Raw genomic sequence first — 12,367 nt, forward strand, 5'->3', positions numbered from 1 at the left:
TCTGGACACTAATGCAGGAACTACTCTAGACACATGGGCACTCTAGACACACTAGACACAACCTGACTGCTTTGGAGTTTCCTAACATGCTGGTCACAATCACAACTCTCAACATACCAGCTTTCCTAGAGAGATAAACCATTCTAGAGCTTCCGGTGGCCAACAGACCACTGTAAACTGTGCATCACCCAGTCTGACTGACCAGTCCCAGTACTCCAGGCATCCTAGGGAGGTCAGGATGAAGTCAAATACAGGGCCCAGAGCACTACCTTCTATCCAGATATATAATATGCTTCCATCTTATAAAACACTGGCTCTCTAAGGATCAACAGAATATTATTTGCAAGTTATAACTTGCCATCATCTAATGATTATGCAGCCATCACCTACTCTTAATTTATAGTCAATGGCAATAAGCCAAGGCCTTTTGATTGTGACTAATGAGAATGTATGTGTTTCTTAGTATTTCTTTCTTTATTCTTTCTAAAACTGATCTCAGCATGAAAACAAGGTATAACATTTTAAAAATTCCTCTATTTTTAACTTAATATCACACGAGTATGTATAAGAATTCTAATTGAATTCTTCTGAAACTGTCACAAAGACAGACTTTTTAATAAAATCAGTTTTTACTTTCTGATATCTGTAGTTGTGGTCAGCTATAAGTTGTTCTCTCAAGAGTGTGATCACTGGACTTCTTTTTAAAATTTTCTTAAACTGGAGTATAATTGATGTACAATTTATGTAAGTTACAGATGTACAATATAGTGAGCCACAATTTTTTTTTTTTATTGCGGTACGCGGGCCTCTCACTGTTGTGGCCTCTCCCGTTGCGGAGCACAGGCTCCGGACGCACAGGCTCAGCGGCCATGGCTCACGGGCTTAGTTGCTCCGCGGCATGTGGGATCTTCCTGGACCGGGGCACGAACCCGTGTCCCCTGCATCGGCAGGCGGACTCTCAACCACTACGCCACCAGGGAAGCCCCGTGATCCACAATTTTTAAAGGTTATACTCCATTTATTGTCATTATAAAATACTGGCCGCATTCATTCACTGGACTTCTTACATGTTATGTATAAGAAGAATATTTTCATTGCCCTAAAGTGAGATATTTAAATATATGTAATAATTTAAATATTTAATAGTTTTAAATATGATAACTACCCAAATATGCTAAGTGCTGGAAAAAGTTATGCAACATTAGGTATAGCCGTAAAATATAATTTTCACCAAAAATTGACAAATATTTACAATTTGATAACATGTCCTACCCAAGGTTTGAGTGCAACACAATTTTTACAGCAATATACTAATCCACCAATCCCGCATTTGTAAACTACTGAAAATTATAAAGAGATATGCAATGCTTTGGCTACAAAGACATTTATAACATTCTTGCTCATAATTTCAAAAATTGGGAAAAGCCTAAATATTTAGGTATATTATTTATAAAATTAATATTGGGGGTTTCTATCAACATTCTCTTCAGCCATTAAGAACAATATTATAGATGACTTTATTGATATTGGAAAACAATGTATTGCTCATTTCTTAAAAACAGGTTATAAGAAAGAACACAAAATGAGTTTAAATTTTTATAACGTAGTTATAAGATGTAGATACGTATGATGTAGTATAAGATACATAAGATGTAGTTGTAAGACAGACATTAAAAGAGTAACATGTCATCTCTTGGTGGTGGATATTATAAGTGGTATGAGAAATTTTTTTCTTTACTTATTTTTTTACTTTTTTATGATAATGAAGGTCACACTACAAAAATAGCTAAAGCACAGATTGAAAAGAGCCTTTAACGCCATATGAAAGAGTTAAAATTTTATCCTGGGGGTAACAGGAAAATATCCCAGGTTTTTAAAGCAGGGAAGCAAAACGGTCAGATGAATAGCTGGGAACATACCTTAACAGTTGGTATCAAAGTTTCTTTTATGTAAGAAATGTGCTGAAAAAGGATAAGTAAGCAAAGTAGAAGCAAATCCACTCTGCATAAGAAGTTATCAAGAATGTAAATGTGGGGGAGATCACAAAAGAGAGGAGGGATATTAAGAATAGAGGAGAAAGAGAGAGAAAAGAAGGAGATAAAGACAGAAATATTAGAGTATATGGCAGAAAGCCAGGATTGGAGAAAATCATGCCCAGTGGGAAGTTTCCAGGGGTGGGGAGGCCAAAGCAATTTTAAGCACAGAAATACCAAATACTGCATTCTTAGTTGGTTGCAATGCTATGATACACACCTGCTCCATCACCTCATACCTTCAGCAGAATCCAATAGTCCATACAGCATAGTATGGAGGTGTTTAAAAAATAAAGTGTTGGAGCCATAAAGGGCAGTGGGTCTGATTCATTGCTCCACTTTTTCCATTCCTCTGGCACCTTGGGCAAATTTCTTAACGAGCTGCAGTTTTTTGAGTTAACGTTTAATAATTGCTTTTCAAAAAACTGCTAGCAATTATTATTTATTAACTGCTAACCAAGTGCCAGGCAGTATTCTATGGGGTTTTACAGGTATTTATTTATTTAATCCTCAGGATAACTCTATGAAGGTATAAACTATTCTATTTACAACCTTAGTGTGCCTCAGGTGAAAAAACTAAGCCACACTGAAGTTAAATAGCTTCTTTGAGGTCACACAGCTTGAAAGTGAAGGAGTTGGAATTTAAAGCAAGTATGCTAGTTCCAGAGCATGCACTTTCATCCACCCATGTTATACTTCTCCCCAGAGGTTGGTTACAAGGTTGGGAGAACTAAACAAGATAAAGTACATTAACACCAAGCACGGTGACTGACACAGAGAGATGCTCAGCAAATTTTAGTTATTTTTTTTCTTGAATTCACTCTGTATTTATAAAACTTGTCCACAAAGAGGTCAAAAGAGATCTATTAAATGAGTCTAAGCTTAGATAAAATATTATCTTTTATATTTTCCTGACCAAGAAATAAAAGAATTCTCTGAAACAAGGAAAAGAGATTAGATACCTCTTATGCTAAGCAAACTGTACTGTCTATTTCATTCTAGGATTTTATTTAAGATGGAGACCAAGCTCATTTGTCTGTAGCCTGTTGAGTTTTTAATTCATATGTTTATCGAAGGAGAGTAACATACCTTATTTGACTTGCTTCCCATAGCAAGATTAACAAGAAAGATATTCCTCATTTCTGTGAACGAGGAAACTGAGACTCAGAGAAGTACATGCCTTGTTCAAGACCATGTGTGTAATAAGACAAGGAGTTATATGAAAAGCTGGGATACCTGTTTCTAGTTCAAGGCTTATCTGTCAGGGTCAACATGGTGTTTTACAATTTTCATGGTGAGCTATATATGTAGAGAGAGAGATGGCAACAAAACACAATGTGCAACCAAATATTTTTGCTATAGATATGCAGTATATGTGTACCAAAAAAATCGGGAAAATTTTCTAAAAATACCACATAATATATGTCAAAATCAAATATTTCTGGTTTATTTTTATCCAGTTACATCACTGTCACTACTTCCATTCATTAGAAATAATAATTAAGAAAGATAGCATTTAGAATTTCCCACAAGCAATAATTTCCACAGATAAAAGAACTGAATCCTAAAGCAGAAAGAAAATCAAAACTGTGGAAATAAGAAAAGAAATCAAAGGCCTAGACAATCTATTAAATTTAATGATAGCAATTTTTTTCTTCTAACCTCTAATAATTCTTCTAAGCTGAAACCAGAATATATTTAAAATTCTTACTTAAATATAGTTAAAGACAGGTCCATAGCAAAAAGACTTTCCATGTCTGCAGAGTCAAGAGCTGACAAATAGTTTCTATTAGGCCCTATTTTAATTGGTACTTGAACTTTTTGCTTTAAGCTGACTTGGCTTCTATAATCTTTCCTGTCTTACCAACTGAAATGGCCAACTCCTTTAAAGCTTACTATATCTGCACATGCTTCTCATGTTTATATTTCAGGTTTTTTTGACATTTTCCTCCTGTTCTTGACTGAGGTATTGACTGTTGCTTGTCACAAATGAATTAGCTTTGAAATTTCCATGTACTAAGATGTTTAGTTTCTTCAATCTTAAAGTCCACTTAATTTCATAAAACCCAGCCCAGGAAGACATACAGATGGCCAACAGGCACATGAAAAGATGCTCAACATCGTTAATCATCAGAGACGTGTAAATTAAAACCACAATTAGTCATCGCCTCACACCTATCAGAATGGCTATCATCAAAAAGAACACAAATAAGAAATGTTGGCGAGGATGTGGAGAAAAGGAAACACTGGTACACTGTTGGCGGGAATGTAAATTGGTGCAGCCGCTGTGGCAAACAATACAGAGGTTTCTCAAAAAACTAAAAATAGAACTACCATATGACCCAGCAATCCCACTCCTGGGTACATATCCGAAAAAAAGAGGAAAACACTAATTCGAAAAGATACATGCACGCTAATGTTCACAGTAGCGTTACTTACAATTGCCAAGATATGGGAGCTACCTAAGTGTCCATCAACAGATGAAAGGATAAAGAAGATGTGGTAAATACACATACAATGGAATACTACTCAGCCATAAAAAGAACAAAATTTTGCCATTTGCAACAACATGGATGGACTTGGAGGATATTATGTGAAGCAAAATGAGTCAGACAGAGAAAGACAAATACTGTATGATATCACTTATACGTGGAATCTAATGACTGCAACAAACCAGTGAATATAACAGAACAGAAACAGACTCACAGATATAGAGAACAATCTAGTGGTTACCAGTGGGAAGAGAGAAGACAGGAAGGGCAAGATAGGGGTAGGAGATTAAGAGGTACAAACTACTATGTACAAAATAAATAAACCACAGGGAGTTATTGTACAACACTGGGAATATAGCCAATATTTTATAACAACTATAAATGGAATATAACCTTTGAAAATTGTGAATCACTATGTGTATACCTGAAACTTATATACTACTCTATATCAACTATACCTCAAAAAAAAAACCAAGAACAAAAACTCAACCCACATATTCCACAACCTGACAGCCAACCAACAAACCAACCAAACTATAGAGTAGGATACTTACATATAAAATCATTTTATTATAGCAGATGCTGGTAGTTAGAGAATAGTCTTCTACTGGCTCTCAAAATTAAACATTCATTTTACCCAGGTTGCAATAAAAGTACGGTGAGTTTATTCCTTTCCCTTCTCAAGCATCTCCAGCTGGTGAATTGCTTAGATTTATGTCCTGGGAGCTATAGAGCAGCCGACCATTAACTACCTCCAGGGCTGTTAACCCCGGCCTCCTTGCTTCAGCTAGTCCACCTCTCTCTTCCCTGCTCAGTGCTGTCAGCCTGCTCCTTTCCATTCCTTTCTTGCGGCAGGCTGAATGACAGTCTCTGCTTTTCTTGCTGGGGAGGCATCTATCAATGCGTCCATTTTCTCTTCCGACATATTTACACACTGTGTGTGCTCAGCTGATTGAGACTTTGCCAATAGTTCACAAGGCACTAGGCCCCCAACCTACAGTTGGGTACTGTGGTAAAATACCAAGCTCAGTAAGTGCAAAGCACAAGGTAGGACTGTTAAAAAGACTGGATACAACTGGTACACATGACATCAAGCCAGATGCCAGGGAAACTTTAGACTCCTTGGTTGTAACTTCATGAACCACCTGCTTCCCCAGAACTGGTCAGTTCAGCCAATTCACCTCAGCCTGGAAGAAAACCTATAGGCTATTGACTTTTTTCTTTTATGGGAGGAAAACGTTTAGCTGATTGGATGAATTAGTTAAAAATATACTCAATTTAGTTAAATAGCATGTTTTAAGTCATTTAAAAAGAATCACCACTGGAAAATACAGTTACATATGTGTACATATATACACACATACATATATGTATATATACATATGTATTTATATACTGATACTTATATATACTTTGTGAGAATCTTTGTTTTAAAAAAAGTTTAATTTTTCTGGTTATGGGAATTCTAATGTTCAAAAAATCACAATAAGGTTATAAAAACCTAGGCATTCTCTCTCTAAATGCAGGTTCAACAAAAATTAAACTTTGATATACTTTATCAAATGAACATTTTTTAAATGTTCAAAACAATAACAACACATCTCATTTAGTACTAAAGTAGAATCAGGTAACTTTTCCAAAATATGCCTTTTAATGCTTTATTTTATGTATTTGTATATATTTTCAATCAATAAATTTAAAATAATAAAAATAACTAAAAAGAGTTACCAAGTAATTCTAGCCTATCAGGTAGAAGCACCATTGAGTGAGTTAAATAATCCAGTGAAACCTGTAGTGAGTCTCCTCTGTGAAGGGTATTTATTTCTCTTGAGTCCATTTTATATTCTGTACTCTACATTTGTAATACATGACTTCCCTGTGCAACAATAATTTAATGATACCTTATTCTCTGCTTGAAAAGCAAAAGAAATATTATCAGGCAGTATTACAATAAGCTAAACCAATTACCTCCTAAAATGATTTTAATGCAGGCAAAATACAAGAGTCATCATTTTAGCAGAGTGAGATTTATTAAGACCACAATTCAAAGCAGTAAACTAGACTTCTTTTATGCTACTTCACTTCCTATTGAGTTTCAATTAATGTTTGGAAAGTTTGTATTTAATACTGTAAAATTTTTAACTGTCATATCTTAGCAGATACAGTATAAAGAAATGAATAATATCTTATAGGCCATTTGGTTGTAGCTGTCATATATACACATTCAAATTCAAGGCATACACTGCCAATGCTACTGCTAAAAGGGACAGACCCACCAAATAGTTTAAAAAATTGCTCCCATGTCCGTAATTCAAAAGAGGTAAGAAAAAAGTTAAAGAAAAACTAATATGAATCCCAGACCTTTTGATAAATCCTCACTCAATTTATTAATGCTACATGAAGTCTTGCGAATGTTATGCTAGACATTCTTCTAAGGAGATAAGTAGGTATTGTAAATCAAATACTCCTCCCCCTCTCCCCCCCAAGGATAAGAACAGGTCCTGTCCTTAAATTCTGTACACAAAGATCCACTGCAATAAAATGATCATTTTCTCTTGTCATTGCCTGGCTTGTATAGTAGCATTAGGTGAATTATTTTATCTGAGGAATAAAAGGGAGTTAAAAGCATATATTTCTTCTTCAACCACTTTTATCTCTTCTCTTCAGTGGAGTTAGCATTTTTTTGTTTCTTATTGTAATTGTGAGATTAAGTACTTCTTTTTCAGAAAAATCCCAAAGAACTAAAAAAAGATCTCTTTTAAAATAAACTAAAACAATATCTTTTTTAAATGACCTTTCTTTTCTACCCCTATGTTTATTTAACTATGCACTCCAAGTGCTACAGACAACGTACAACATGATAGGTTGGTTGAAAAAGAAAAATGCATAAATATGCTACCACACAGAGTAAAGTATAATAAAATACTAAGAAATGCCTACAATTTAACATTCGCGGGAGACTCAATTTTTGGTTTTAAAGTTATAAGGCCTTTAATTTTCTTTTTGTCCTGCTGCATATTCTCTCTACAGTGCATGATTGCTATTTTCTGTATTTTCACAACTGTTATTGGGTAGCTTCAGACTGGCTAGAAATCATTGCTCTCAGGAAAAATAATGTTGTAGCACCAAACACAAAAGGGCAGATGCCAAGATATCACTCCCAGATGGAAGGTAACATGGTGATCTAGAAGGAGATAATGTGAATTACACACCTTAGGAATTCCGTCCCCATCAACACAAAAGTTCATTTTCACTATGTACATTTTATGTACATTGTCTCATTTAATCACCACCAAAATTTCATAAAATACATACTGCTGTTAATCCACATTATGTGAGGAACCTGATAAATTGACCCATGTCTTGTACAAAGTCATATATCCGTAATTAGAAAGGCAGTCCTCTAAACTTTATTTTCCTCCTTTCTCCTCTTTACTGTATATGGTAAGCAAATTGGGACATGTACTATAGTACTTGGAAGGGGCAATATATAGTATCTGGAAGCGGGTAACTAAGATCGTAAGCTCTGGAGCTAGGCTTCCTGGGTTCATGTCCTGGCTCTGCTACTTAAGCGGCCAGCAAGTCCTTACCCTCACCTTCTCTTAGGCAAAAGAACAGTCTCTGTCTCGGGTCGTGGCAAAGATTAGATGAAGTAGCATATGTAAAGTGCTTAGAACACTGCCTGGTGTATAGGACGTCCTCAGCAAACTAGGTGATTGCACACACATTCATTCCCCAATCAGTTGTCAACCCTCAGCCACGTGAAAGGTACCTGCAGGCTGGCAAAATGAGCAACACTCTATGTTCTCAAAGGTATTACACTCTAACGAGGAGGCTCGCACATCACTAACTAGAAGTCAATAATGGTCATAAATGTATTGCTAAGGGAATTTAAAGAACTGAAAACATATGAGTGTAGACAAGGGGAAGCTTAATGGATGAGGTGTGTTTAGACATAATTTGGATGGGTGGATGGATTTTGGAGAGGCAGAGCAAAGGTGGTGGGAAGTAATTTGTTGCCCTGGATAGATAAAACAGTGGGACAGTCTTAAAATCACTTCTGAGAAATGTAGGGTCTTTCTCTATTCTAGAGTCGGTACACTGACCATTCTCTGGACAAACACCCAGAGCGTCTTTCTAGTCACTAATGAAAATTCTCTCTTAAAGAAGAAAATTAAGGCCAAGCATTTCAATGTCCAAATCTTCCACAAACATCAAATTGTACATTTAATTTTTCAGGAAGCAATAAAACTATGATTTCATTTTTTAATAAGGAATGCCTATTGGTGTTCTGAGAACAATCCCAAAGTGTGTGTGTGTGTGTGTCGGTGTGGGTGTGTGTGGGGGTGTGGGTGTGTGGGTGTGGGGGCTTCTCCACACACTACCAAGCAATTCTCAGACACCAGCAGGGTGTCCAAGAACTCAACTCCATAACCAGGGGTAGTAACAATCAGATTCTACCAGTTAAGGGTTCAGTCCAATGAGAATGTTTCCCCAACCTTCAGATGCCAGTCAAAAGGGCTTCTGACTGACTGCCTATCAATTGGGGGTTCCAACGACCGCCTCCTTGGACTTTAGGTGCAAGGCACAAGTCCAGGTTCTTACCTGTGCTTCTGACTGACTTATATATCAGACGTTTATACAGTCCCTTCCTAGGGTTTGATTAATTTGCTAGAGAGGCTCACAGAACTCAGAGAAACAACTTACTTACTAGATTACTGGTTTATAATAAAAGGATATAACTTAGGAACAGCCAGAAAGAAGAGGTGCATAGAGCAAGGCATGGGGAAAGGGCATGGCACTTCTATGCTCTCTGAGTACATCACTCTCCCTAAATCTCCACCTGTTTACCAACCTAGAAATTCTCCGAACCCTGTCCTTTTGGGTTTTTATGGAAGCCTCATCACATAGGCATGGCTGATTAAATCACTGACCATTGGTGCCTGAATTCCGTCTCCAGCTCTTCTTTCCTCCCCAAGGTCAGGGTGGGAATGAAAACTCCAACCCCTCAAGCAGGGTTGGCTCCAGGCAACAGCCCGTATCCTCAGCTGCTTTCCCAAAGTCATTAACATGACAAAAGGCACCTTTATCACTCTCAACATTTAGGAAATTCCAAGGTTTTGGGGGGGGTCTCTGTGGCGGAAACAGCGACAAAGACCAAATATATATTTCTTATTATAAGTCGCAATATCACAAGGAAGAAGAAAACCAATAGCTACAATCTGAACTTGGCCCGTATGGATTTTGTTAGAACCGGCTTAGTCTTATGTAGAGAGAAAGAGCTTGAGTGTCATGGATCTTTACATTTTACCTCTAGAACGTCCTGTCGCTATCCCGCCTCCTGGCTCCATTTTTCACGTCAGCTTGGTTTTTAGTTCAGCCATCTAGAGAGGATAATGGATAGAATGCCTAATTTAATTTGTCCAAAACACATCATCCTCCCCACAAACCAGCTGCTCACTCACCCTCCTATTCCTCACACCGGTCAGATTAAAAATTTAAGTGTCATCAACATTTTCCACTTGCTTGTCTCAAAGATCTGGGCCTTGAGATTAAAATTCCACAATGTCACTAAGATTGGTGGCTTCAACCCCTATTACTTTACCACTGGACTGTTGCAATTACTTTGCAATTGGTCTCCCTATTTCCTGTCCACTTCCCTTACAATTCGTCCTAAATGTTTTGCCAGGAAAAAAGAAGTCTAAAGAATAATGGTTTCTCTGCTGAAAAAATTTCTAAGTCTTCTTATTTTCCACAGAATAAGGTTTATACTCAGGCTGCCACTAAAAGCTTTCTTGCCCTGGACCCCAGTTTGCCTTGTCTCCCATTCTTACTCTCTTCTTGCTCTTTTTTGAAGACTTTGACTTAAGAACAGAATAACGTGACCATTCTTTTGAACAGGTTCCCTCTCTTAAATGCTTACTCCCTCTAAGATCTTCCTGTTGAAATTCCACACATTTTTGAGAACCAACCTCAATAACTAACTACATCTCTGAATCTCACCCATAGTTCCTCCTTTCTCTAAATTCCCATATCATTTTGTATATGCCTTTTGGTATATTCAGCACATTGTAAATCATGTTATAATCACATACGTAACATTTTCAATGAGGAGCCACTTACATTAAAAAAAATCCACTCCAGAGCACCTAGCTTAGTGTCCTTAAAAAGCTCAATAAATGTATATCAGATAAATGAACAAGTGAATGAACGAACCATGGAGAATGCAAGGATGAGGATAAGAAAGACAGAAACTTTTCAATTTGCAAAAACTAGATTTCCAAATAGTTTCACTTACTGAATACAGACTTGAACTTGGTCTTCTGATAATTACATATAAAGCCTTCTGCTCTGTGTAACAGGAGTGGAGCGTGTAGGCAGGATTTTATTAAAGCAGGGAAATCCAAGAATCAGCATTTTCAGAGAAGAGAATAGGTCTTTGGGTATTGTTGATATATAATGCAACATCATTAAACTTATCTACCAAGATCAAAATAATATTTCCATGTGGAAATGTTTCCAAATTTATAATGTAACATAACTTGGTAGTAGATTGTGAAGGATACAAAGTTTTAACAAAACAGACGTAAGGATCTTTTAAAATTTATATACAGCTTATAAAGACTCCTTCTTGCCTGTCTCTGGAGAGGTCCCTGTAATTGTGTCTAGCAGTTAGTTAAGGCTTACTATTAGAGTTAAAAGATTGTGTGGACTCCAGTGCTTCCAGATTCTTCAGCTTATAAAATTTCAAAGTCACCCTTCAACTTGAACATGCTGTGTAAATTCGAAAGAAAAACCATACACGAATCATGCCGTTCTTGTACCAACACTCACGCTTTGTATGACCCAATGCCACACACTGGATTCTAAGGTTACTGAAGGGAAGGGATTATGATTTGGAATTAGATAACTTCATTCCATTTTAACTGTTGCGTGAGCTAAAAGCATCACTTGGAATTTAAATCAAAGCCAGTTTTAAATGAACTAAACCAACCTTGGATGAAAATTCTTCATTTTACTTCAACTCCCAAAGCTGATTATGCATGTATGCTGTTTGCAATGGTGAAATTCAAATGGCTCACACACTGAAAGCTGTGTTGTAAGTCAGTATTACAGCCACTTGTATTTCAGATGACAAGAGGCATTAGTTTGCTCTGATAAATAAGCCGCACTGAAAAGATCACTAACACAAGCAATTTTTTGCTAACAAGATTTGGGGGTGACTTAGTTACTCGTTATGCACTCATTGAATTAGGACTCAGACTTTGAAAGATAAAGGGAGCTGTGCTTTAAAGTAACAGGGCAAAGAAATCCCTGCCTTTTCCCAGATGACTCACCTACAATCATTGCCTACAAGGTCCTACGTGACCTGGGCCCTGCCTTCCCATCAAACTTCATCTTGACCACTCTACTTCTTCGTCACTCTGCTCCAGGTGGAGTACCAAGCCCTTCTCCACTCAGAGCGTTCACACTGGGCTCTTCTCAAGGGCACATGCTTATCCTGGAGAAGTGCTCTGTGCAGTACAGTAGCCACTAGCTCATGTGCTATCAAACACTTAAAATGTGGCTAGTGTGAATTAAGCAGTGCTATGTTAAATACACATTGCATTTTGAAAATTCAGTATATAAAAAAAAGAATGACTTGGTTGCTAATTTTTACTGGCCATGTGCTGAAGTGATAATATTTTAAGTATGTGGGTTAAATAAAATATATTATTAAAATTCATTTTACTTGTTTCTTTTCATAATGTGGCTACCAGAAAATTTGAAATTGTACCTGTGGTTTGCATCCGTGGCTTGAGTTATATTTCAGATGGACCATACTGTTCTCTATATTAATTC

The 12,367-nt window shown here is 36.8% G+C and overlaps 1 long non-coding RNA gene across 1 annotated transcript in view; it reads right to left on the reverse strand.

The window, feature by feature from the left end:
• The window catches only part of LOC149748556 (uncharacterized), a 144,723-nt gene extending 133,987 nt beyond the window's left edge, over window positions 1-10,736 (reverse strand). The window contains exon 1 of the long non-coding RNA XR_016394117.1: window positions 9,837-10,736. This is a non-coding gene — a long non-coding RNA (uncharacterized LOC149748556). The remainder of the gene's footprint in view (window positions 1-9,836) is intronic.
• Window positions 10,737-12,367: the final 1,631 nt, after the last annotated feature.

Source organism: Delphinapterus leucas, chromosome 8 (assembly GCF_059928025.1).
Source record: "Delphinapterus leucas isolate spDelLeu-1000000601 "Yukka" chromosome 8, BTC_Dleu_Yukka2, whole genome shotgun sequence".
Taxonomy (NCBI): domain Eukaryota; kingdom Metazoa; phylum Chordata; class Mammalia; order Artiodactyla; family Monodontidae; genus Delphinapterus; species Delphinapterus leucas.